This window comes from Ctenopharyngodon idella, chromosome 14 (genome assembly GCF_019924925.1).
Source record: "Ctenopharyngodon idella isolate HZGC_01 chromosome 14, HZGC01, whole genome shotgun sequence".
NCBI classification, from domain to species: Eukaryota; Metazoa; Chordata; class Actinopteri; order Cypriniformes; family Xenocyprididae; genus Ctenopharyngodon; species Ctenopharyngodon idella.
In genome coordinates this window covers 6,224,001-6,251,423 of record NC_067233.1, presented here as the reverse complement: position 1 = coordinate 6,251,423, position 27,423 = coordinate 6,224,001, and the positions used below count along the sequence as shown (strand labels likewise).

General features: G+C 38.9%; 1 protein-coding gene across 7 annotated transcripts in view; it reads right to left on the bottom strand.

Moving 5' to 3' along the window:
* Window positions 1-27,423, bottom strand: part of tenm2a (teneurin transmembrane protein 2a) — a 298,870-nt gene that overhangs the window by 263,128 nt on the left and 8,319 nt on the right. For 5 of the 7 annotated variants that reach the window (XM_051918420.1, XM_051918423.1, XM_051918424.1 and 2 more), the window contains exon 2: window positions 20,354-20,420. The exons of 1 other annotated variant lie outside the window; for it this stretch is intronic. The gene's annotated coding sequence lies outside the window, so the exon portion shown is untranslated. The remainder of the gene's footprint in view (window positions 1-20,353; window positions 20,421-27,423) is intronic. One more of the 7 variants, XM_051918421.1, reaches the window with a different exon arrangement.

Sequence of the window (27,423 nt, the reverse complement as noted above, 5' to 3'; positions counted from 1 at the left end):
AAAAATAAAAAGTTAAACTGTTTTACATACAACAGAAAAAAAGTGTGTGTGTGTTTGTGGGGACTATCAAAATTTCCATCTGTTCAAAAGTAATAAGAATAGATTGTTTTACAGACATAACTCAGTTTACTTGTTACCAAGTGCTTCAAACAAAAATCTGAATATCGTGCAATGATTTTATGGTACCAATCAGGTAAGCTTAATTCTTCCTCAAAGGTGCTGCTTCATCAGCCTGGGACTACTGGCCAAATTGCATGTACTGAAGATTTTGTGTCTTTTGATTCTGTCTCCAGAATCCGATTAATGACTAAGCACAAGGTGCAACTAAAAAATTGCAGGGTCCAAGGCCCTGAACTTAACCAGACTACATACCTGAGAACACAAAATGCCACTGAAGTAGGGCAGAAGTGTAGCACACACACACACACAGTTCACAGCGTCAACCGCAGGACACTTTAACTAAGCTCAGGTTACATTGGCATTAAACCTCACATCTTTACATGCTGATACACATTTGAAAAAGCCTTTGAATTCTTGACCCTTATGACTACAGAATCAGGGGTTAAATTCACTGTGATAGTGTGACCTCCTACCCTCTAGTAAGGTCCCTAAAGGAAGAAAGGTCCGTTTTAGTTTCACCCTCTCTAAAATATTAATCAAAGTCAAAAAAGGAAAACTTTTAATACAACTGAAACTAAAGCTGTCCGCATTGTTGTTACACCCAATCTATTCTTTTGCTCTCTCTCCCGTCCATTCCTCTTCCTCTGCCGTCTTTTCTTTTTCCTCATGAATAATGAAGGGAAAATATCCAGCTTGTCCCTGCAGAAGAACACTGGGCTCTCCAGTGTTGATCAAATACGGCCTGTTAAATAATTGAAGGGAGCCTTTGTCATGCAAATCAAGGGCCTCAGGACTGGAAAGCAGCGTGGTTGGGCCGGATGCTAATGTCTTACGTTTGTTTGTTTCTAAATAGCTTTTTTAAATCTAGTTTTTGAGGCCTTTTGGGCTGAACACAATGAAAAATAAACCCAGGGGAACACGTTTAAAGGCCCTCGTTTATTTCTGAGAATGGGCAACCCTTAGTGTGGGCTTATAGGGTGCACTTTGCACCACAATCCCTCATTTATGTAAAAAAAATAAGGGGGTGTGGCATTCAACCTCAATACTCAGGTGAACCACGTTCAACTTGAGGACATCCATCAAACACAACTAGATGTAGTTTGTGACACTCGGAAGAACTCAAAGTAAAGATGAGGGCACTCCGGCGTTAGGCGGGGCAGCTGCTCATCAGAGAGTGAACGAACATGAGCTAACACAAGCAGGGCAATTATACCCACAGATAAAAGCTCATTACACAATCAATGAGCTGCTTTGTTTCTGGGGCCTATTATACCCTGTTATCCACCACTGGAAGCTCTCACTTCCCCCATCCTTTTATTCACTCCATTCTTTTTTCTTCTTTGTCCCTGGCGATTTTGAATGAATGATAAATAGCTTAAATGAAATAGCGGAGTCGAAAGAGAAAGCAACAACACGATACTCGGCGGAACAAAAGGCTTCCACAAATATGCCTATGCTGACAGATCGGATCGAACTGGCTCTTAGGAAAGGAAAAACATGGGAAATCAGTGATTGAACATCATTCTCTCTCACACACAAACAAACATGCAGAGACTATGAAGAAGGGGAGCAGGGATGGTGTTATTTAAATCGGACAGCATGTCGTTTCAGACTGCATGTATTTACACTATGGGTAGGAATGCGCACTGCAATTTCCTATGTAACCAAAGGGGGTGCCATCTGTAAGCAGAAAGCAATTAGTTCAGGGGTGTGTGACAGTAGCATTTTCAAAAAAGACCACAGTAGGGTGTGTGTGGAAATGTCCTTGAAATGCACCAATACAGGGATCTTTATGTGGCTTCCTTCCTGGCATGATGCTCCGATTACAAACAGTTACAGTAAATAACTCAGCCTGGACAATATTATACTCACACAAATCCTCACAAACTAAGGCAATTCTGCACACACATTTTTTTTTTCTAAGAAAGAATATTTATCTTCATGAACCGATATAACAGGAAAGATCAAATTATAAAACAAAGAGCCTGCATTAACATGTGTACTTGAAAACACACGCATGCCTACAAACACAACCACTCCAAATTCCCAGTCTCTTTTTTTCTCATTTTTCGATTCCTTCATGATCTACTAAAGGCAAGAGCATTGGTGCACATCGTTTACAGAAGGGTGGAAGCAAAGTTTCTTTTTTATTTTTCTTCTATCAATAGATATCTCCAAAACTTTAATTAGCAGCACATACTTGCCATTATACCACTGATTAATATTTGGTATTTTAATATTTATTTCATAATTTATTGTGAAAGCTGGCATTCTGCCAAAAGATTGAATATGATGCAGTGAGTGATACAAATGATGGCAAATATGTTTGCTGCAAATGTCAGGACAAAGGAAATAATGCATGGAATAAACAGCTTTGTGGCCAGTTAAAAATATAAAATCAAATAAATAAAACAACATTTAACCTGCCACAGGTGTGTCATAAATCCAAAGGAAATAAAGTAGGAAATTAGTGCTGTCAATCAATTTAAAAAAAAAAAAAAAAAAAAAAAAAAAAATTAATCGCACATTTTTTCTGTAATTAATCATGATTAATCACGATAAAAAAACAACAGTTTTTAATATTTTTATATAGTAATAATTTCAGTTACTCTACAAATTAATGTAGAAAAACTTAAAGACAGTATATTTTAAATATTTGTTTAATGATATCTTTTTATGAATGAAGGCTACATCAAAGCTACAATTTTCTCTGTTACCTTTGATTAAAGGATTAGTTCACTTTCAAATAAAATTTTCCTGATAATTTACTCACCCCCATGTCATCCAAGATGTCCATGTCCTTCTTTCTTCAGTCGAAAAGAAATTAAGGTTTTTGATGAAAACATTCCAGGATTATTCTCCTTATAGTGGACTCCACTGTTGAAGGTCAAAATTACAGTTTCAGTGCAGCTTCAAAGGGCTTTAAATGATACCAGACGAGGAATAAGGGTCTTATTTAACGAAACGATCGGTCATTTTCGAAAAAAATGTAAATGTATATGCTTTATATAAACAAGTGATCACCTTCCAAGTGGTTCCGTCAAAACCGCACTTTCGTATTCTTCAAAAAGCTTACGCTGTATGTCCTATGCCTTCCCTATTCTACTTACGGAAAAAATGGAACTGGCGCCGCATTCGTTCCGTAAGTTGAATAGGGAAGGCGTAGGACATATACAGCGTAAGCTTTTTGAAGAATACGGAAAGCGGAAGCACTTCCAAGGTGATAATTTGTGTTTATAAAGCATATACAGTTGTATTTTTTTAGAAAATGACCACTAGATAAGACCCTTATTCCTCGTCTGGTATCGTTTAAAGCCCTTTGAAGCTGCAGTGAAACTGTAATTTTGACCTTCAACTGTTTGGAGACCATTGAAGTCGACTATAAGGAGAATAATCCTGGAATGTTTTCATCAAAAATCTCAATTTCTTTTCGACTGAAGAAAGAAGGACATGGACATCTTGGATGACATGGGGGTGAGTAAATTATCAGGAAAATTTTATTTGAAAGTGGACTAATGCTTTAACATTAATGACCAACATCACAGCATCTGGTTTATTAGGCTGCTGTCACTTTAAGACCTGCACATGACGTGGATCTGATGCGCATGTCATTTTCTCACAACTTTTTAAGTTCATTTAAGACGTTATTTAACTCATTTAAGACTGCTCTTATGAGGATACTCGACAAAACGTGCATCTTGGCATAATTCTGTGTGTTGTTTGTTCTTTCTGTGCACACGAGTCATGTGTGTGTCACACAGACAGCGTGTTCTTGTTTGTCTTGTGGCGCTTGAATGGTTTAAAAGCATTTGCGTGAATTAGAGCGTGATTATATAATGTAACGCTAACCAAATTATGACGGAAAAAGGATGCTGCGTTACTTTTGTTAAATATTTTTATCGCATGTGTTAACGCTCTAATTTTGACAGCACTATAGGAAATAAACACTTTTGTGGGCAGTTAATACAATTTCTAATTTTGTAACCTTATTACACTAGTAAGGGTTCAGTTCTGATTATTTAGTCATACACACAGCACTGTTCACAAACTGCTTAACCCTGACTGAAGAATACACAGCTAATCATGCAAAGACCAACACCTCTGGGAATCCATGTGCCTCCAGAGCTTCCATTTTGTCTCATTTTATCTGACTTTCTCTAACTTCTCCCCACTTGCCTTTATTTTCTGCTCACTTCTCCCTTTTTCGATACCTCCTGACCCCTCTTACCATTTCACAGCACCTATGTTTATAACATACTTCATCTCTCTGTCTCTTTCCCTGCCCTGTGGCGTAAGCGTGTGCAGCTCCACGGGGATCTTTTCTCTAAGAGGCATCCATTAGTTACACTCCTCCCAGAACCTGTGGGCTTTATGGGTCATGGGTTCTGTTTCCCTCTGAGTGACAGCAGGCCTGGAGAGCAGACCACAAGCGCTGTGCCGTCGCACCACTCAACTAGAAACCTCCACACAGAAATAAACAAACATCCACAGCGGCCACCGCTACAGACAGAGGGATTCGAGGAATGAGGGAAATATTATACAGAAGTATCTTTGCTGCTTGTCTGTGTGAGGTAGAACACTTATCGCTGCAGTAAGTGATGCTGGCTTGATGAGACATGCTCTTTTACTGGGCTCATGGGCCTCAGGGCACACAGACAAACAGACTGTCTAACAGCTTCTTGTTTATAGTTGGGAACATCCTTGTGGCTGTAAGATGTGTAACATCTCTTGATCTTCATGCGGAAGAGATGTAGTGTTTATTGACTCCAAAACCTCACAGGAAGCAAAGAAGGACTCATCCAACTCAAGAATGTGATGAAGGTCTTCACACTGTCAGTGTTTGGAATTGACAATCTCATTTACTTGCAAATGTCAGTCACAGAATGCCCCTTTCAAACAGCAACTTACAGTAGCGTCTTGAATACTGTCTGTATGAACATGCAATGGGAGTCAAGCCTGTATTCTCCAGGCTCGGTTCTACGGGGTTGCTAGAGCTATAAGCGCCCTCAAACGCTCAAACACCTTTTAAACATAATATATTTCTGCATATTTGTGTTCGCGCTCTGGAGAACGTCAAATGTATCTATTTACAACATGTTTTTGCAGAGGTGAGTTATGTAGCCAATCACAGATATAGTTGTTGATCTCTTGAACGCAATGGCCAATCAGAGTCAGAATCCACTCAAAATGTTTTTATTCAGTGCTGAGTTATGCAGGCTCGCAAAAACTTTCATTAACAAACAAAGCGTAGACAACATATAAGTAAGAGATTTATATTATGCATTGTTGGCAGCTTCATTGATTAAAATGAAACTTGTGAGATTGCGATGAACTGATAAAGCAGCAACGTTTAAGTGATTGTAAAGGGAGCGGTCTTGACTCGCTTTCGAGGCTACGGCCTATATAATCCATTGAATAAAAATATTGTTTTCTCTGCCCTGTGGCATAAGTGTGTGCAGCTTCACGTGCTCCAAACAGTGATCCCATGATCCAATCAATTACAGATGAAAAAAAAAAAAAAATTCTTGTTTGAGAAACCGTTTCACTTAGATATACATCACAATAGGAAAGAAAAGACGATCGCAACCCAAGTTTCATTCTGACTTTGAAGTCAACCTCTTTAGTCCCATTTAGCTAGCAACCGCCTTTTTTTCAAGACACATAAAAGCTAAAAAGTGGGGCATTTCTGATGTATCTTCTTTTGTAGAATAAAATGTGAAGCTACCCTTAGCTTGTGTTAACCACAGACCTTATTTCAGTCATTTAACCAAAAACCCATTGACTTCAGGACGATGGAACCAGAAGTTTAAAACTGCTAATGCTAAATAATGCATTTACAGATTTTGGGACTCATTCCTGCAGCACTCTATTTGGGTAATATAGTTTTTCTCCAACTGCTTTTCTTACATCAGCAGAAAAGTCATTTCAGAGTTGGAGAAAGTGATTTTCATTTTATAATGTTTATGGGTGTTTTGCCTTTAAATGGACAGGGCAATAGAGAAATTCTAAGGAGAACAAGTTTGGATTCAAAACAACGCATCGTGGGGGAGAATATGCATTACCCAGCAGGCCACATCTATGACAAAACAAACATTTTTTTTCACTCTGTCTTTTTTTAGAATAAATGTACACTGATGAATAGTGCTCAGCAAGGCAAGAGGCATTTATTATTGTTAGCAAAGGGGTCGATTTTGATTTCACGTTGTCAAAATAATGTAGGACTGTTTGAATAAACCCACATTACACTTTTTTTGCTGCAAAATCTTGCAATTAAATGCAAATTCATCTCACTTCTAGGACTTCTTCTGTCATTTCATATGTGTAGACTGACCTGTTCACAAATCGTACATAAGAACAGAATCAAACTAACTGTGACAGACATCAACAGAGCTGAATGATTCAGTCTGTGATCTCACGTCAACCCAGAGACCTGACAGTCCATTACCTATAGAAACAGCAATCAAAACCTCTCCACTGCTCGTGTATCTGCATTCATAAAGCCGGGTCCCAAAGGTAGCGAAAGCTGCTGCACTGAAGATTGGCTAGCGTAGGCTCTTTAATGTCTGCAATACTAACAAGGCTGGCTCGTAGCTTCACAAAGCAAGCGTCTCCATTGCTTCGCCGGCGACCCTGCGGCACCAAGGGTCAGACTACCCACACTTCCTCTAATTGGGTTGATGGAGAGTGAGAACTGCCACTGGCTGTAAATAAAAGACAGGCCACAGAGCGGAGGAGAGATCGACACAGTTTACTGTATGCTAATGCACCTTTTTTTGTATTTATACTGCTCGTGCTCTCTTTCTCTCTGCCCTTCGAAGAATTATTTAACCTGAAAACATTTATAATTCATAGAACATCAAAACACGTCTGCAAGTATGACATTTATGGAGAGTTTGTCAATATCTCTCCTCACCCCTGGAAACTCGATGTTGAGCAGCCTTTTGACTCTGTTTAATTAAAAAAGCTGATTCGGATCATTTTGCCTTGTCAGTCAACTCCTGTTATAAAAGTGCTGTGACTTTTGGGGCATTGTGCAAATTAGCATACAGAAATTTAACCCACAGTAAAAGGCCATGTCACTGATGTTTGTTGAACGGAGAGCTGAACTTCACTCGTGGAATGACTGATACGATATTCACGCTCGACTAGAGCTCTGAGTTACTAACGGGCCTAAGTTTGCCTTGGCTCATTTTCAACGCAAGAGATGTTGCCGGTAACCTTCAGCCAACAGCGGACTACCTGACAAGTCTTGAATCTGACAGCCTGTCCACGTGTCGCTCAATGCTTTGCAATAAAACAAAATGGTGCCACATGACTAAGAAGGCAGTTATTCTCCATCAGTTCTGCACCAGCTTATATTTTACAATCTGCAGTCCATTTCCTGACCCAACGTGCTTGATGGCATTCACAGGAGAGATAGACTACAGGGAATGAAAGCACTCTGGTGACTCACAGTCAAGACACAGACACCCACTCTCTCTCTCTTTCTCTCTCTCATACCTCAAGCTGCGGCAGAGGAAAAGCAGCCTAAGAGCTTTTGCTGCAACATCTTCACCCCCCCCCCGTAACCAACAAGAGAACAGTCAAGAGTAAAGAAAAAAAAAAAAGGAAAAAAAAAAAACACAGCATCCCTCTTTATAAACACTTCTATTAGTTCACTAGGCTTTCAAAAGCTTTTTTCCAAATACAGCATAGAAAGCTGCATGGGGTTTGTCATCTTATGAGGAGAAGAAGGGGATAAGCGTGGTCCGAAACAAGATGATCAGGATGGGGGAAGTACACCATCAAAAACAAAACAGAAAGCAAGAAGGTGTAGAGGGAAATTAAAGCAGATATTCTGACTCTTTCAACTTCTGTTTTCCCACCTAAAGGGCATTTCTAGATAGTTATCCAGGATGACACCTTCTGCTCCCTAGAAAATGCTTTGTACGTATGTATATAAACAACCTTGCTGACCCCAAACTTTTGAAAGGTACTGTGTTTTTGAAAGTAGGTAGGTAGGGTAAGGTAGGGTAGGGTAGGGTAGGGTAGGGTGGGTGGGTGGGTGGGTGATTAGGTAGGTAGGGTGGGTAGGTAGGGTAGGGTAGCATAGGTAAGTAGAGTAGGTAGGGTAGGTAGGTGGGTAGGCAGGGTAGGTAGGTGGGTGGATGATTAGGTAGGTAGGGTGGGTAGGTAGGTAGGGTGGGTAGGTAGGGTAGCGTAGGTAGGTAGGGTAGGTGGGTGGGTGATTAGGTAGGTAGGGTAGGTAGGGTAGGTAGGTAGGTAGGTAGGTAGGCAGGGTGGGTGGGTGGTTGGGTAGATAGGTAGGCAGGGTTGGTTGGTTGGCTAGGTAGGTAGGTAGGTAGGTAGGGTGGCTAGGTAGGTAGGTAGGTAGGTAGGGTGGGTTGGTAGTTAGGTAGGTAGGTAGGGTGGGTGGGTTGGTAGGTAGGTAGGTAGGTGGGTAGGTAGGGTGGGTGGGTTTGTTTAGGTAGGTAGGTAGGTAGGTAGGTAGGTAGGTAGGTAGGGTGGCTAGGTAGGTAGGTAGGGTGGGTGGGTAGGTAGGTAGGTAGGTAGGTAGGGTGGGTGGGTAGATAGGTAGGTAGGGTGGATGGGTGTTTAGGTAGGTAGGTAGGGTGGGTGGGTGGGTGGGTAGGTAGGTAGGTAGGTAGGTAGGTAGGGTGGGTGGGTGGGTAGGTAGGTAGGTAGGGTGGGTGGGTGGTTAGGTAGGTAGGTAGGTAGGTAGGGTGGGTAGGGAGGTAGGTAGGTAGGTAGAGTGGGTAGGTAGGTAGGTAGAGTGGGTAGGTAGGTAGGTAGGTAGGGTGGGTGGGTGATTGTAGGTAGGTAGGGTGGGTGGTTAGGTAGGTAGATAGGTAGGTAGGGTGGGTGGGTGCCTGGGTGGGTGGGCTTGGGTCGGTCAGTAGGTAGGTAGGTAGGAAGGAAGGAATAAAGAGAGGAAGTAAGATATGGCCACACACCCACACTGTGTGGCTTAATGTGACACACACACACACACACACACACACACACATTCACCCAAGATCGTATTAAAATACCTGTCATTCTGTTGGCCCTCTCCATACCCACGGCAGGTAAATTAATAAAGCTCCTCACTCTGTCTTCTGTTTGAGGAAGAACACCATTAAGACCAATCCCTTAAAATGGCAATTTAAACAAGGTGTGAAATAACATGAGATGACTGGAACTTCCTGATTGCTATGACAACCCAGGTTCATTTCTGCTTCTCTGAAGATAATCCAATCAGCCAATCAGCCCTCAAAGCACCCACGGGCACCACGGTGAAAAAAAAAAAAAAAAAAAAAAAAAAATGGAGATGTGCAGATGCTAACCTTAAAGAAATGTGTGTGTGTGTGTGTGTGTGTGTGTGTGTGTGTGTGTGTGTGTATGTGTATGTGTATGTGTGTGTTGTTCAGTTATGCCTTACGTTATGGGGACAAAATGCCCCCACAAAGATAGCAATATCCGAAATCCTTGTCCTTGTGTGGACATTTTTTGGTCCCCATGAGGAAAACAGCTTATAAATCATACTAAGTGATGTTTTTTAAAATGTAAAAACACAAAACATTTTCTGTGATGTGTAGGTTTAGGGGTAGGGGATAGAATATACAGTTTGTACAGTATAAAAATCATTATGTCTATGGAAAGTAACATGGAAACCCAACATTCTTCAAAATATCTTTTGTGTTCTGCAGAAGAAAGTCACACAGCTTTGCAATGACATGAAATGATGACAGAATTTGAATGTTTGGGTGAATTATTCCTTTAAAAATAAAAGATTTTCAAATCTTAGGTTTAGCCCACTTTTTGTTGACATTATACAGTACATTATTCATAACTAGACTATCACCGTGTGTACACCAGACACGAGCAGTGAGGCACAATGCGTCAAAAGCAAATAGAACCCATTATAATCAGTGAGGCTGTCTACACTGGATGCAGCACAATGCGACACACCAAATGCCCGACAGTAAACTGATGCCTGTTCTATTTCTGATGTACTCCACAGGCTCACGGTACCTTCTGATATAGACAGAAATTACCAGTATGATCAGCTTTTAACTGTTGCGGCACTAAGCGATGCGACAACTGTCACATCCGGTGTAGACACAGTGTATGGGTTCATTAATTCACATTCCAGCTGTTACTGTGCATTAGTGCATTTTATTCCAAAGAAATAAAAAGTTTGCCTTCAAAATATGTTCTCAAATTAAAATCATGCTTTTATTCCCTTTTTTAGTACTGTTTCACTCGTAAACACCATTTCTCATGCACTGCAGAGCATCAGTACATAATTTTGTAATAAACTAATAAAGTTTTATGCATAAAATAAAAAGGTTCTCCAAAGCCTTCAGGCTGTGTAATCCTTGTGGAACATTTATTTTTAAATGTGTATCAAGCCAAACTTTTTTACAAGTCAAACTTGTAGGCATACACTGCGATTACATCTCCTGACATCAGTTAAGTTGAGGGTGTCAAATATCCCAGCATAACCTGAGAGCGTACTCAGCTCACCTCAAATGGAGAGAGATGATAAAAAGACTAAAAAGCAGCTCATCAGAGGACGGAGAGAGGAAGAGTGAAGACGCTGGGGACGTGTTAGCAGCGACTGAATAAAAAACAGACACTCTCCACTGAATGATAATGTTATAACACCAGGCTAGATAAAACCCCAACCAGAAGTGAATTAAGCAGCCCTGCACCTGCAATCCAAAGTCCTAATAGATATTGATGGAGTCAGTCAGTTAAACAGTGAAACAATTAGACCGCTCCCCTCGCCAGCCCTCACCCCTCAACTTCAGACAATTACAGAAGCGCTAGGATGGTGTAGCCCTTAGCAGAGTCCACATCGCAGAGCCCATCTCTCTTAGGGCCCCTGAGCAACTACCCCTCTTGCTGAGGCTCAAACAGACAGATTGGAGCTCATTATTCCTACAGTGGGGAATAGCGCCCCTGCCTGAGGGACTTCATCTCGCCTATGCAATAGATTAGGGGTCTGTTGTAAGCTAGGAACCTAAAGCATCCTTGCGCTCTTGCAATGGGGTGAGCACGAGGACGTTCGTGTGAAGGATAACAATAGTAAATGGGGCACACAGAACAAGAAAGGTCAGGCCATGGCTGTATAAATGTATGAGCTATGAACTCAACATGACACTATAGGGAAAAAAAAAGAAAGAGAAAGAAGAGAAAAGGGTTTTTGTGAGCCGAGCAGGCAGGAGAAGTTGGGTCATGGAATCCGAACACTTGCCTACATATGTCATATTTTCTGTGCTAATTGTGAAGATCTGAGGAATTCTGTTAAGGGTTTTAAACGGCCCTGAGAGTACAAAACACTTTCTGGTAGCTGAATGCATCATCTGATTATTTAAAAATCTCAAACGAACATGCAGGAGGGGTATAGAGCTGGTGCTGGAGACGAATAACCATGATACTAACCAACCTACAGAGCTCTGGTACATGTATCCTGTTGAAAAAATCTAGTCAATGACAAATAAGAGTCCAAGTAGGAGGAAAATATATAAACACCAGTGAAAAGTAAAGTAAAAAGTAGTCTCAGCCTCAGACGTCACAGCCATAGACCATTGGCTGAACGTCTCATGCATAAGGCACACAAAATGGGAAACACTTCAGGAGTTTTGAAGTCGCCATCTTGAATTCTACAAGATTTCCAGGAGACATGTGTGTTGCGTTCTTTATTGGTCGACCTGGACACAAAGCCCAAGCCCCCTTAAGGAAGAAAGCCATCGTGTTTAAAACTCTGACAACAAGCGCTTATCAAAATCAACTAAACATTGGATTTTGAGTATGTGAAGTATGTAAAGTTCAGGCATAGACTCTTTAAAAGATGTCCACTAGTTTTACACTCTGGTCTGTTATTATAGAGACATCGACTTTATATTGTCACGCCCCCTAAACATGACACTGAAAAAAACAAACTGATTGATTGCTTTATATGTCAGTCAGGTGGCCTCTTGGGTGGTCCTTGGCCAATAAAAGGTGATATGGAATCCAGACCTTCATTGTCATTGTATAATATCCTTGCCCTTTAAAAAGTATTTTTCTAAATAAATAAACAAACAAATAAATAAAAGCTTAACCACATTAAGTTGGTACTGTATGACCAACTAGATTGGACCATTTAAAATCCAGCTCAAAATCAGCAACAATGTTCCAAAACACAGCTACCATTTTAAGATGGATTGTACAACAAGACCAAGCTTTTTGTTGTGTGGATAAAGAAACGTCCCATGCACGCACACACACATTCAGGAGGAGTGTGTGTCCTAAGGAAATCACCCCTTCCTGTTCCACCATATATCCCAGTAGTCTGGCTGCTTTCCACTCTGATGTTTATACTCTGGTGACCCAAAGCCCCCAAGAGAGCCTGACCTCAGTCAGCACATCTAATCCTGTGGGATAAACAAAAAACACACTGCTTTATTCATAAGCCCCACACTTAGACACCACACAAGCTCTTCATAATTGATGACACCACTCGTAACACTGCCAACATCCCCTGTAATGAGACTGTATGTCAGATCCACCTCATTCTGCTAAAGGCAGAACAATTCCACACATATTCCAGCCAGCCTGCTGGAACACCAGCAAAATCCACCATCATGGCACCAATTTAACTTGTTTTTGCTTTAATATAGCCTCTTAAAACAACCATTTCCATTGCTCTGTTAGAAAACAACTTTCACCTGAAGACAGCCGACACCTTCTGAGGCAATAATGGTGCATTTTGCTGAATACTTACTGAGTAATGAGCAGAGATGCATGGAGACACCTTTACATATTTATAGTCAGTAAAGATACTCTTAACTTTAAAAGATAAGTGCCGCTGTCAGGTGACTCGTCCCTGAAAGAGGACCTCCTGTGCTGCTGTAACAACATGGACACACACCTAATGGCCTTGTTAATGCAAGGAAAGGCATCAGTAACAACCCTCAAACACTCCAGAGGGCAGCTGACCTTCACAGAAGCCCTTCCATATTCATACAACTGCATGTTCAGACTCAAGCCGTACACATACACAAACACACACAACCACCTGATGTTGATCTTATGTCGGATCTGTGTACATGATTCTTTCATTGATTGGTTTCTTGGTCAAATGGATGGCCTTTCTGCAGACCTGTTTTCATTATCACACATTTATATTACTGGCAGCTGGAAGTGCTTGCTACATATACATGAAAACATAAGAAGCATGAAAATTATGGTGACCTGGTGAAGACTGTTCCTGTTTTTTTTTATTTAAAAATAATCTAACCTCTGCCCTGAAGTGCCATTGAAGAATTATATGGGTCAATGACAAATAAGTCTATGATAAAGGAAAGGAAAAATATTTTAAAAATCTAGCTCTTAAAAGTGTACTCTTAGTATTCATGTTGGTTTAAAAGAAATAAATGTCATGTAATGACTCTAAAAATGTCATGTGGTGTGAACATCAATTAAAAAGTAAGGACATTTATACATAAACTCATTTATACCTTATACATGTGAGTGCACACATCACTTTCATTTTCATTAAAGGGTTAGTTCACCCAAAAATGAAAATTCTGTCATTAATTACTTACCCTCATATTGTTCCACACCCGTAAGACCTTCATCTTCAGAACACAAATGAAGGTATTTTTGATAAAATCTGATGGCTCAGTGAGGCCTCCATTGCCAGCAAGATAATTAACACTTTCAAATGCCCAGAAAGCTACTAAAGACATATTTAAAAAAAAGCTCATGTGACTACAGTGGTTCAACCTTAATGTTATGAAGCGACAAGAATACTTTTTGTGTGCCAAAAAAACCAAAAATAACGACTTTATTCAACAATATCTAGTGATGGCCGATTTCAAAACACTGCTTCATGAAGCTTCGAAGCTTTACGAATCTTTTGTTTTGAATCAGTGGTTCGGAGTGCGTATCAAACTGCCAAAGTCACACAATTTCAGTAACGAGGCTTTGTTACGTCATAAGTGTTTCGAAATGTTTCAAAATTTCAAAGGTTCTTGTGACTTTGGCAGTTTAATACATGCTCCGAACTATTGATTCGAAACAAAAGATTTTGTAAAGATTTTAGTGTTGAATAAAGTCATTATTTTGTCTTTTTGGCGCACAAAAAAGTTCTCGTCACTTTACAACATTAAAGGTGAACCACTGTAGTCACATGAACTGTTTTAAATACGTCATTAGTAGCTTTCTGGGCATCTGAAAGTGTTAATTATCTTGCTGGCAATGCAGGCCTCACTGAGCCATCGAATTTTATCAAAAATATCTAAATTTGTGTTCCGAAGATGAACGAAGGTCTTATGGGTGTGGAACGACATGAGGGTGAGTAATTAATGACAGAAATTTCATTTTTGGGTAAACTAACCCTTTAAGTTTTAAAATCTTGTATATCTAAAATTAGTTTTGGGGCATTATCACTAAAAAAAAAAAAAAAAAAAAAATGTCATAAAAGGGATTACATACTTTTAATTAAGATATAATATAACATAATATGTAATCTATCATAGCTAAATTACAAGTTGTCAACATAGAAGTGGTATTTACATTTTATGTATTTAAAAGAGAAAAGAATAGAATCAAAGATTCTTCACAGCATCTACTGTAAGCAAATCAAAGTAGTAGACAGATAACTAGAGAAGCCCTTAGTTTTAATCAGTGTAGTCCTGGTAAAAATCAGACATGTACCTGTAGATAATTAGGCTTTCTCCTGACGGGGTGCAGTTTGATTGACATTCCCCATCTTTAAAGGTTCTCCTATTTATAAGTCTTCACGTGTATAGGGGAGAGCATTTAATTTAAAAGACTTCATTTGAGGCATATTCGGGGAATCAGTTCACAGCCAACTACTAAATCATCATTTTAATCAGCAAGAAGCCTTTTCAGCACACTCTGGATGGCACATCCTACCCAGAAGAGCGCAAGTCTCCCCACATACAGAACAAATGGCACACACGGGCCTGACGAGATCCCGGCAGTTGGAAGATTGGATCCTTAACCCTTTGGGAAACAGGCATGCCATTGGTATGCAGGGAAATAAGAAAAACTGGAAAATGAGACGGCTTAACAAAGCATCGCTACGTAGTCAGAATGAGGGTTATTTGACAGGTCTCAGTGCTGTTGAGAATTCAGAGACTTCCGAGCGAAGACCCACAGGACGTTTCCCTGCTTGCTATGGGTGACATGAAATCACATGAGTCCCTGTTCAATAGGTTTATTCAGTCCAAACAGCACACCCACACGTGCACACATGCCAGACACGTAACTGCTGCTGCACGCTAGCTAGCTTTTCTCATGCCCCATGCACAGTGGTTGGAGACAGGCAGAGCGTTGAACAGATTCAAGTAGCGGCCACTGTGAAACTTTCCCAAAACATACGCCATTCTGTGAGAGCTGATCACATTACACTGCTCTTTATTAGTGCGACGGAAGGGACCGTTCACACAGAACACGTTTTCCCATTCCAATGCGCTACTTTTCCATTGTTTTTCTATGTAAATGTGGCTAGATGTACATGACCGTTGTGCTCGCGTCTTCTTTTGTAGCGTCTCGCGCATGACACGGCATTCTAAAAATGCTTCCCTCAAGTTAAAATCAGTTCAACTTTTGAAAAACACTTATCGAGACCTTGCGTTTTTTATCCCCCATTCCTCTGCCCGAGTCTCACATTTTTCAAAGCAAAAATGCGTTCTGTGTGAGCGAACCCTAATACACACTAATGTAGGGAAACAAAGGACATCCATCCAGTCAGGTAATCTTCTGATTCAATTGAAGGAAAAGCAATAGAAAAAGTGAGAGTATACTTTGCTCAAATGAAACACACTCAACTTAAGCGAGTACCCTGCTGTTCACTGAGGGCCTTGTTTGGAAATTAAATTGCAGCTCATCTGGGGAACGAATAAACAGTCGAATCCAGAGGTTTAAAGTCAATATAGAGATTTGGGTTTAATAAAGGTATTGCGGTATATAGATGCTTTAATCCTACAATCACATGAGTTGTGTTACATAGCTCACTTGATCGGCAATGTTAATAAACCACATTAATACCACTCATGCTCACACAATAGCAAACACAGATGAATGCAAATTCTTAGAAGTGAGCTATGAACGAGCTATATTTTATAATATAAAAAACCAATGTATTCACAAAATGTAATCCTCACCAGTGAATGAAACATATTCCTTTTTTAACATTACTTTTCTGTTTCACTACTTTTTTTCCCCCTTTTCATCTTGGTTTCTCAACCTGAAAAACATCAGCCATATGAATGTCCATTTCTTATGGAAATTGATTGCCATTGGTAATATATCAAAGGCTTAATAAAAGATTAACTACCAGTATACATGCATTGCAGTACTGCTAATTTGCTGGTAATAAGAGATCGATACAGCCAAGCTAATGTATGTGTATGAAAAGATGTAACGAGATTATGCCTACAAGGGTAAATAGATATTTTGTGTTTGTTCGTGAAACCAGTCATATTAAATTAGTAAGTTTGTCAATTACTTTCATTTCCTCTTTTGGTTCAGCTCTGTGTGTTGGACAGGTGATCAATTAGGAGTTCATTTAGATCATTTAGATCCCACCATTAGATCCCATCTTTTAGATTCCACCATTATCAAACAAGCTGCTTTACCATCTTAAATCTATGAACACAACTGGTTGAATGTGAAACCAATTTTATTCTAATAACAGTTATAGATTCCACAATAATAATAATAATAATAATGGTTATTATGATGATGATGATGATGATGACGATTATTATTATTATTATTACATTTTGTTTCCTTTGAGCCTTTAGAATTAACTAAACAGTTGTGCCACTTTCACATGTAAAAACTTCACTCAAAAAAATTAATTTCCACTTTTGTTAGTTTCATTCAAACATCCTTGTTCACATTACTTAAAAAACTCATGTAACTACATTAACTTAATTTAACTGCGTGGTTTCTACTAAAAATGAGTATTGTCAGCGTTACTTAATAAGTGTTTGTTTAGTCAACTTAACATTGCTGAGTGAAACGCACAAATTAATGTTGGCATAACTGGGCAGTGGATCTGTAGTTCCCAGCATGCTTTGCAAGGGACTGCATTAGAAGAGAAAATTTAGGGATTAAAGTGTTATTTTATGTGTTTTTCAGTAATGGGAAAGATCTTGTTAGTTTATGTTAGTGTTTAATGTTCAGTTATGTTGGACATTTCGAGGAGTTTCTTGTGGATACCATTATGCAGAAAAGTGTCGTCTCATAACATAACATTATTAAGTAAACTGCACATATAAATATTATGTAACAGTGACAAATTCAAATGATTTGTATCTACTCAAAGAAATTTTGTCAGCTTTACTTGAATTTCTTTTGTTCATACAACTAAATTGTTATTTGTACAAATTACTCAATATAGTTGCGTGAAGCCACTTGATTTTTTAAGTAAATCCAACAATTATTATTTTTTTTTTTTTACTTATTTTTATATATTACTAAGCACCTACAATCCAGTTTGGACAGAATTAAATGATTAAATGATGCACTGTGATTATTTAGGAAAACATGGCTCCTTTCTATGCAAATTAGGCTTATTATAGATTGCATCTCATTCATTAGTAAAATCCCCCCAATGTGTTACAGTGGTCAGAGGTTCCAGATGGAGATCCAAGCAAATGCAGCTACAAGCCAAAGTCTTTCTCTGCAGAGATTAATGCACAGATCCACCTGTCGAACCGCTTCTTACGCAGTACACTTCCACTTTAAAGCCCCACAACATGTTCAATAGTAGCTGATATCTACAACACACATTCCCATGTGCACCTGACACAATCTCAGTATTTAAGTACAAGCCTGAAAGATCTCTCTGTAAAATGCTTTAGTGTTTAATGATTCCAGAGGTCTATAAACAAGCTTTAAATTATTGACAGCTTTAAATCTGCACTGCCTTAAGTTTGAGCAGTGTAGTTCAGTCTTACATCAATTATACAGTATTATTCTTTACAGAGTTTGTCTCTAAATCAGACAACTTACTGTAACTGTGAACATCTTTTATTTAATCAGAGTCAGAGACTTCAAGCAGAAGGAGACCTTGAGAGATTCATCTGTAGCATTGAAACTAGTGCATCATCATGTGAAGGGACTATAATTACACATTCTGTTTCTGTGTGGCTGAGATGAACTGTCAGAAAATATAACCTTGCCAAGTGACTGCGGCCCTGAAAGCTGACGCAAGATTTTAAAATACACCTGTACAGGCTAAATGACCCCATGCACTGATCTGAATGAATATTAATTATTATGCCAGAAAACTTTCAATCAAATGGCCCAACCATCCAGGGCATACTCTCATTATAGTAAATGAGCACCACTAATTCTCCTTGTTAATAGCACCTGTCATTCACGTATACAGATGGACTTTGAAACAGCATCTCTGATGCCAGGTTGGACAAATTAAAGACGCCAGGAATTGTTTTTGAAACATTTGCAATGTTTCTAACCTCCAGCGAGAAAGCATTTGAATTCGCTGCAAAATTAATAACATCGCAGCGAGATCTAGTGGGAAGCTTTCAAATTCAGTGCAGAATTTTTTGCTTTAGACAACAGATATCAGATCAAATAGCGCTGACATTGAAACCAGGAGAAACACTGTGCCACGAACAAGTTTAAGGCTCCCCAGTCCATAAATCACCATGGATTTAATGTAGTAACGCTTACTGAAACTATGGTATTGTGGCAGAAATACTCAAATGCTTTTACATTATTAATTTCAGGGTTCATGCAAACTTTTGAAAGTGAAATTCACACACTTTTCAAGGACTTTTTAAAGTGCTTCACACTTTTTCCAGCACTTAAAAGCTCTAAATATTATCCAATTTTAATGTTATTTTTAATGTGGTGATTTGTAAAACTAAAAGTTTAAAGATGAAGGAAAACGATCTCTTCTAGGCAAACAAAACTTTGGGAAAAAAAAAAAGAAAAAGAAAGAAATTACCACTAGATGATGGCAGAAAAGCACTTATTGACTCCCTAATATATATAAAAGTAGGAAAAGTCTCGTGAAAAACAAAAACTTCTTCAAATTGTGACTGAATTACACAGAAAGCAAGTAAAGAGCGCTTTTATAATCACTGAAGCTGTCGGTCAGTTCATTATGGTACATTTAATAAGAGTAGAATATTTACATTTTTCCCTATAACAAATGTTTTGCACGTTACTGTTAATAAGTTAATTTTATCTGCATCTCAATTCAAGCTCAGTGCTTTACTGCCAAATTTCCAATGAATAAACATGTAATATTATTAGAAACTGCACTTATTAATGCAAAACAATAGTAATATGATTTATTACCTTCATGATTTAAAAAAAAAAAAAAAAAAAAAACAGCACCACCAAATCAGGTGCCGGTGCCACCTTCTGTAGAACTTTGTGGCACCAGCGCCACTGCTCTAAAATGTTAGTCTGGAGCCTTGATATATACAAAAACAAATAAATAAATAAATAAATAAATAAATGTATTTTCCCTTCAAACAACATATTGAAAGGTGCATATCAAACAGACCTCTACGTGGACTTAGCCTTCTGTTCTTGTGCATCTGATCCTGAATATATGGCGGCAAGGTCATCTCCACAGGCTTTCATGTCAGTACACAAGCGGAATTAAATGCAGCACTTGACTCATACACACAGCTGTCAACCTCCTTTAGGAACAGAGCAGAACCAACTCACAAATACACACACACAGGTGTGACTATGAATGCAAGAATCTCGCACTAACACGCTGTTCTTTCACAGCACATTGTTCATCCATAAAAATCTAACAATCTAAAAAGCTCCAAAGAGATTTATAGGCTACGCCTTCACAGCGCAGGGCATAAAAATAGTAATACCTGTGTTTATTTTGAGCTATGCTGTTCAACAGCCTGGAGCTGTCTAACTTACTTCTGCTGTTGTTGGAGCACATTATTGAAATGCTCTTGCCAAGGAAACACGTTTGTTACCGTGGCAAAGCATCTCATGCGTCTCTTGTGGCACATCCGCACTAATGCAGCCCGGCAGTCGTGCGGTGCGAGACCGGACACGTCTGAGCTGATCTGGTGTGATTGTGGACAGCAGGGTTTCTCTCGTCAGCCTGACAGCTGCAGCAGAGCTCACTAAAGCAGATCACACTCACACACAGACTGACAGGCCAGCTGGTCCAATAAGCCTGTAGTGACATATGAGCAAAGGAAAATCAACTTACTTACAACATCTAGAGGAGCAAAGAATTAAGGGAGAGCAGGAGCCGAATGTTTGTCTTCTTCCTCCAACTGATAAAAAAAGACAGAAAAACAAAACCCATCATGCATGTGTGACTAACACAACACAACCCTCAGAATCCTCAAAAAAAAATAAAAAATAAAAAATCTGCAGCTAAAAGCAATTTAATTTCAGAGGCAATTTAGCTGGTACACTCAACAACATTTGTGCATTTCTATTTTTTCTTTCTTTAAAAGCTCAAAGAAATGTTGACATTTGCTTTAAACAATGCTTGAATCTCAATGTAAAAAAAGTGGGTCAATTCATCTGATGTACATACATACATTGGTCACTATCACTATTTACTTGTATTCCAAATAAATTAAATTGGCATAAAATTTTGATTTGAGTAATTTTATTTTATGATTAAAAAGCGACACACTGTAAAAACTTGATTTTTAAATCAGTTTAATATAATTTAAGTTGAAATGATTCGTACAGCCAATTACTTAAATTTAAGGCAGCAACTGAATGTTTTTAAGTTGAAATAAGTGGAAATGTTTCATAGTGCAGAAGAGACATAAAAATAGCACATTTATAGGAAATCGATTGCCAACAACTAATTATACAGTTTAGCTACCACACAAATAAACACAAATGTATGACTGCAGGTGCTTGTGATCAAAATCAAGTATACTTCTGAGCGCTTTTTCACCAAAAAATGCCAGATCTATTGAAAAAATCTCCATAGAAATGAATGAGTAACTATGGTAACTATGGAGTTTATGTTCTAAAATTGTATTTATATATTTATTTTTAGTTTTCATTTTATTATAATTCTTCATGCTTCTCATTTCAAAAGCTGCTATTTCAGGGCAACAAATATGATTAAGCTTGAGCAAACTATTATTGCTAGAAAATGAGAGCAATACATAAAGATAAACACTTATCAGTATGAACTCTGGGAAGTGTGTGTGAACATTACGACATTCGTATGTGTGTGGTTCAGGTATTCCCTACATCGTGGGGATAAAATGTCCCCACAAGGATAGTAAGACCAGAAATCTTTGACCTTGTGGGGACATTTTTTGATGAGGAAAACAGTTTATAAATCATATGAAATGTTGAAATGACGGAAATGTAAAAATGCTGATATTTCTTTTTCTGTGATGGGTAGGACATACAGATTGTACAGTATACAAATCATTATTTCTAAGGAAAGTCCCCATAAAACACGGAAACCCAATGTGTGTGTGTGTGTGTGTGTCTGCCCTCAAATTGACACTGGAAACAACTCTGTTAATCTGACAAATCCCTGACCAGTCTTATCTCCCACCAATGTTCACAAAACAAGCTCAACAACATATGCGTGCACATACACATGTTCATTTTTCACATTTGTGTAGGCTTTACTGTGTCTGAAAAGGACTGCAGTGGATGTGTGCTGAACTTTCACACTTCATTGTGAGTTTACCAGCGTGACTGAAGGCTGGGGTGCGTGTAATTCTATTGAGGAACTGCTTCTGAGTACACAGAGAAAAGCTTCCTCTCACAGTGGGACCAGACCTAATCTAGCACTGAGAGACCAGCAGGATTAACAACATGTCACTATAAACCTGACCCTGACTTTACCTCACACCAAAGTCCTGATTAACATTTACAAATAAATAATGGAAAATACATATTTTATGTGTTCTACAGAAGTCATTCAGGGTGAGTAAATTAGTTTTAATTTTTCAGATGAACTATCCCTTTAAAGATGGCAGATGCCAGGTTCAATAACTCCAGGGCTACAACTGAACAACTGACGAGGAAAAACTGGATTGACAATGGAATGTTAACACTATGGAAAGTTAGATAAAGTTGGAATGAAATGGAAGTTGCAATAATCTTTTCTTTCCTGTAGTGAAGTAAAACAGCTTCTCGAACAAGAAAAAAATTGAGGACGGGATTTGATTTTGTTCATGGGGAATTAATTGGATGGTTGTGGTTTGCTATTGCTGTGATGTCATGTGAGTGACAGGTTGCCCCGCCCTTGCGCCAGTAAACACATCATCAGAGAATAGAATAGATGCGCTACAAGAGGGATGGGATGTTAATTTGATTAAAGATTATGAGGGCACATGAATTTTGTTTTTATAATTTTACAATAACAAAACAGTGGTCTCATGGCAGCATATACAATCATCCATCATACAATCTTCCATCAACTAGTAGTTCAAGGATCAAGTGAAGGGTAATAGTACCAAAATAAACAAGAATCAAGAAAAAAAGACATTCAACATACATTCTCAAGGAAATCAACCAAATACGTCAGAAATCATTAGACCTAGAAAGTAAATTTTTCTAAAGGTAGGAAAATAACAATTTGATTCAACCACATATTAACGGAAGGGACATGAGGAGTGGACAACAAAAGGGCACATTAATTAAAAACATAATGATGTGAACAGATAAATGATTTATAGTAAATACTGCACTATTCCATAAAAAAATAAGAATTCTTAATTTAGATTTCACCTATGAACATACAGGATATGAGAAAGTAACACTGAAAATACTGAAAGTTTAAAGACCCATTCACAACAACAAACACTTTTTTTTTTTTCTTACAAATCTGCATTGCATGTGGCGGTAATGTGAGCACTTGTAGAAATTTGTAAATTTGTCATTTGGCGGTTATTCAGGTAATGTAGTGTATTTGTAATGCAGATCAGCTGTCACTATAAGGTGAGCTCACAGGAGAGAATAAACACCGGCGGGTCAACCCGACTGTCACAGCCAGTTTGATTCTGTGCAGATTAGCAGTGATTCATAATTCATTAACCTTGGGTGACTTTACACTATAGATTAATTTTTAATTTCAGTTCAGCACCACAACGGGGAGGTCAACTGCGTGATGTCACGACATCACTTCCTCCAGGAGCCCAGGTCCACAGTGACACTTAATTTTGTGGCTCCTCATAGAGGGAAAAAAAAAGTGCTCTCTCTTCACACACTAAAGCGCAGAGTACCTGTCAGTTACACTCCATTCAGAGCCAAACCGACAGATAAACAAGCCAATAGCATGACAATTTACATCAGTAAGAAGGCCAACATTGAGAGCAGGAGTCTAAAACCCGAAGGCAGAGAGAGAAAGAGAGAGAGAGACGACTCATGTATACAAAAGAGGAGAGACAGAGATTTGGCTCGGTGTCGTGCAAGTCTGCGGGGTAAAAGCGTGAGGGGCTTCTGAGGGGTAATAGATCAATAAGCACACTGAAGCCAGTCTGGGTCCCTACGGCTGAGACAGATCGTTCTCACACACACATCGAGAGGTGAGCCCAGGGCAAGCCAGTGGACTCATCAAACACAAAGACCTATTTCATGTGCAATCTATAGGCCAGCCGAAATGACCTGCTAGCTATGAGACACAAAGTACTTAAAAAAACACCCTTGTCAGCAAATATCAAAATCGATCGGTATGTAAATTCAATAGGAACCTCGCAGAAGTGGCTGTTTTGTGTGCAAATGACTAGCTGTTGCTTTAAATGGAGTCTGCCGGCCCATCGCTCGTAATATTCTATCTACACATGCAAATAGCTTGCAGTTCTGTCCATCAATACCTCAGTGAAAAAATATACCACATAAACACATTGTGATTAGACAATGAGAAGCGTATTCTAGTGATTCGGCTGACACACAATGCCAAAACAAGTTTGTGGCTCGCCAGCGCACTCATACTGTCAGATACTGACCCAATAACTGAAGACTTAAGACAAATTAGCACCTGCCTATTTAATTATAGTGTCGACTTAATTAAACTCCCAAGGATTAAACACTGCTGTTGAGGCACAAGTATTACAAATACACACAGTCATGCATGGCATTGCACAGTGAAACAACTGTAGCCCGCTACTTCATGCTATTACATCATGTATGTTTGTTTGTACGTCGGAACGATGCAATACCAAAGCTAAAGTGTTTTCTGCAGATTTACCTTTCATCTGCGTTCTGTAAACAACAAATATGAATAGCGCAGCCTTAGGGTGGATTAGATTATAATCAGCCAAGACATTTAATCTATTCTTTAACCAACAGAGCAATTGAGCTTGATATACACACTGATATAACAGAGTTTTTGTACTGGATAAGATTATTCCCATCCCTCTGCCAGACCCCTTAATGTGCTAATGGAGTCAGGTTTGTTGGATGGAGAGATAGAAGAAAGACTTAAAGGGTTAGTTCACGCAAAAATGAAAATTCTGTCATTAATTACTCACTCTCATGTCGTTCCAAACCTATAAGACTTTCATTCATCTTCGGAACACAAATGAAGATCTTTTTGATAAAATCTGAGAGCTTTCTGTCCCTCTATCGACAGCTACGAAATTGAAACGTTCACACTTCAAAAACTTCATAAAGAGATCGTAAAACTAATTCATATGAATTGAGTGGTTTTGTCCAAATTTTCTGAAGAGACTTGATGACGAACAGGTTAAATTTAGGCTTTTACTCGCATATAAACATTGATAAGCGAACATGAACAGAAGCTCAACCGAACCTGAATGACGCGCGAGAACAATCCTTTTGCTGAAACTCAAACATGCTGCGTAACATGAGAATGAACCTCATTGGTTCTTGCTGAAGCTTAAACGTGCTGCATAACACAAGAATGAAGCTCATTGGTTCTTGCTGAAGCTTAAACGTGCTGCGTAACACGAGAATGAACCTCATTGGTTCTCGCACATCAAGCAAACATGCTTGAGCTTCCATTTACCACAACTGATGTTTGAGTTGATGAATGTTTATATGTGAATAAAAGCCTAAAATTCAATCATATAAAGTGATTTTGTCTCTTCAGAAAATTTGGACTAAACCACTCAATTCATATGGATTAGTTTTACAATCTCTTTATGAACTTTTTGAAGCGTCAAAGTGGGAGTTGCATAGCTTTCTATGGAGGGACAGAAAGCTCTCAAATTTCATCAAAAAGATCTTCATTTGTGTTCCAAAGATGAACGAAAGTCTTATGGGCTTGGAATGACATTAGGGTGAGTAATTAATGACAGAAATTTAATTTTTGGGTGAACTAACCCTACAAGCGGAAAACTTTAAAAAAAAAAAAAACCAAAACTCTCTTACAGTGAATGTACAAGGGAAGCTGGCTTGACATTTCAAGCTGCATCAACAGTCACCCATATGATCACCACAGTTTAATGTGTCTGTCCCACACATCCTAAACCTAGGGCGCAACTCAGACAATAAAGTACACTTTCGTCCCAGTCTGTACACACGAGCTCAATCACCAAACATTTAACAGCGTTTCCCCCGAAAGAACGGATGATATCACAATTACCAGGTGAAAACTGAAAACCAATGACTTAGAAATAGGGAGAGGGAAAAAAAACAATTTACCTGCTCTGTCATCAGTGGTAATAGAAGCATTAAAATTCAGCAGCGCATCTGACTCATCTCTGATTTGAAATGCTCTTTACCTTTTCTGCACCAAAATCAAACGGTTGCACACTTCCATATCAATATTTTACTGCCCGCTTAATGTGAATTTAATGATACCAATCTCCTATTTAACGTCAGTGTGTTCTGTAATGGAAGGCTCTCAGTAGGAGAGCGGCGGAGAATCGTACGCAGGACGTAGGAGCGGCGCTGGGGCGATGCAGTCAGAGATACTATGAACCCAGCAAAGTAATCACACGGTACAAGAGTAAATCAGCCACAACATTTAGAAGTCTGCAGCATGTGAACAAAGCCCAGGAGGTAGTTAAGACTGGTTCTTAATGAGCTAATTAGGTTTGTTTAGGCAGCTTTTACATGCTGCTGGTAATGAGGGGAATGAGAGACAAATTCCTTTGCCAAGAAGGAGAGGATATGGAAAGAGTTGTAAAGGAGAGGGGAAAAGAGCTGTTCTGAAGACAGTGAGCATCAACAATGGCTGTTTTTAAATCTTACCATGCATGTTCTTCAAGCCAACATTTCCAGATCGGTGTAATCTGGTCTATGACGTCAAGCCTTGTACCAGCTTGATTCCGTACACTGACCACAGACTGAGGTTTCATGTCACATGTGATGTCACTTCCGATAGCCAGGTTACAACACACACACACACACACACACAGAGAGAGAGAGCAGGATTAAACACATGCACATCCCTCCTGCTGTCTGCTCTCACACTGGTGGCAAGATAAAAAAGATCATATCTATTAATGCAACAAAATGCATCAGTTTAAACCATTTGAGCATTCAGAAAAACACTCATCAGTGACTGTGGCCTTCACCGTCTGATAAAGCACTGCAGCAACAGGACCATCACAAGCCTGTCGTGCATAATTAATGAAAGAGATGAGAGCTGTTAGCCACCCTCTCTCTCTCTCTCTCTCTCTCTCTCTCTCTCTCTCTCTCTCTCTCTCACACACACACACACACATACACACACACACACACACACACATATATAAAAAGCAGAGATGGCTGGGACCAGCTGAGGGCTGGTAAAAGAAGCAAGATGAATGAAATAAGACATTCTGATCTTAAATAGCTGTACAGATTCTTGTGTGTTAAACAGGAAGTCAACAGGACCGCTGACTGTCCAATGCAGTTGAAGGACACACATGACTACACTTAAAAATGATTGTTTCACAAACCCTGGCAGGAAATGTGATAGTCTTATTTCAAAAGAAAAAAAAAATGTTTTGAATATAATCCTGTATTTTATTAGGATTGTTTGCATAGTGGCATTTAATGGTTTAGGGTTATTCATTATGGAAGCTTGTTTCCGCCAATGAATAAAAAATAAAAAAGCTAATTGCGACTTTTTATCTCACAATTCTGACTTTTCTCTCGCAATTGCGAGTTTACATTTTGCAATTCTGTCCTTTTTTCTCAGAATTGCGTGATATAAACTTGCAATTGTGAGTTATAAAGTCAGAATTGTGAGATATAAAGTTGTAATTGTGTGATATCAAGTCAGAATTGTGAGATAAAAAGTTCCAATTATCTTTTTTTTTATTCCGTGGCTGAAAACAACCTTACATAATTCATAATCAAAATGCATATAAATCTAACTTTTATTACTGT